This window comes from Schistocerca cancellata, chromosome 3 (genome assembly GCF_023864275.1).
Source record: "Schistocerca cancellata isolate TAMUIC-IGC-003103 chromosome 3, iqSchCanc2.1, whole genome shotgun sequence".
Taxonomy (NCBI): Eukaryota; Metazoa; Arthropoda; class Insecta; order Orthoptera; family Acrididae; genus Schistocerca; species Schistocerca cancellata.
Window position 1 is genome coordinate 620,207,698 of NC_064628.1, and position 1,125 is coordinate 620,208,822.

General features: G+C 44.0%; 1 pseudogene; it reads left to right on the top strand.

The window, feature by feature from the left end:
* The first annotated feature begins 257 nt into the window (after positions 1-257).
* LOC126177906 (5S ribosomal RNA) lies at positions 258-374 on the top strand (annotated as a pseudogene).
* The last annotated feature ends 751 nt before the right edge of the window (positions 375-1,125 follow it).

Genomic DNA, 1,125 nt, shown 5'->3' on the forward strand with positions numbered 1-1,125 from the left:
TGCAGAAACCCGTCGTTAATAATCTCTTGTGCTCCACCGCTGGTACTTGTTACATAGGGTCGCGCCCCACTTACGCCTCGTCGGCTTGCTTGGACGGCTGTTTGAGTCATTTGGAGTGCATACGCTCGGCAGCTCTCGCCGCTGTCTGCCTTTCGCACTGTTTCCTTCAGTCGCAGCCGCACTACTTAATGTTTCTGTTCAAGTTAAGTTTATACTTGGAATAATTCTGAATTTTTATCCATTAGGTTGTGGGCATAGGCAACGGCCTTGCCGCAGTGGATACACCGGTTCCCGTGAGATCACCGAAGTTAAGCACTGTTGGGCGTGGCCGGCGCTTGGATGGGTGACCATCCAGCCGCCATGCGCTGTTGCCATTTTTCGGGGTGCACTCAGCCTCGTGATGCCAATTGAGGAGCTACTCGACCGAATAGTAGCGGCTCCGGTCAAAGAAAACCATCATAACGATCGGGAGAGCGGTGTGCTGACCACACGCCCCTCCTATCCGCATCCTAATTGAGGATGACACGGCGGTCGGATGGTCCCGATGGGCCACTTGTGGCCTGAAGACGGAGTGCTTTTTTTTTAGGTTGTGGGCATCACCATAAGCAAATTTTGATGCGTCTTGGGATTCCAACATGTACCTTAATCTGTTGTAACTTAATTATTCCTGTGTTATTGAAAAAAAGGTGTTGTATCGTCATTGATGTGTTTTCTGGGTTTAAATTTGTCTTGCCTAGGTATTAGTAGTAAATTGTTTTTCGTTATTTTTGAGTATGGTTTTAAGTTTTTTATTAATCAGTCAAGTTTAAGTCATGTTTCATTCTCACCATTTTACAAATAAGGCCGTTCTAGTCTGTTCGGGCACTGTTGCTTAGATTTACGTCTCCCTTTATTACGCCTTTAGCTTTATTACATTCTGTGCGTTATACAAGGCATGTGTTTGCCTTAAAGAGCATTAACTCCTTTTTTGGGTTCAAAGTAAGATTAAATTTTTCTGTAAATTATTTAAACTGGCATTTAATTTTAAATAAGTTTCTCATTGCTTAGCCGTTTACTTTAAAAAAGCTTAATTGGCTGGCCTTTAGCCTTATTACATTCGGTGCATCACACAAGGCGTGTGTTTGC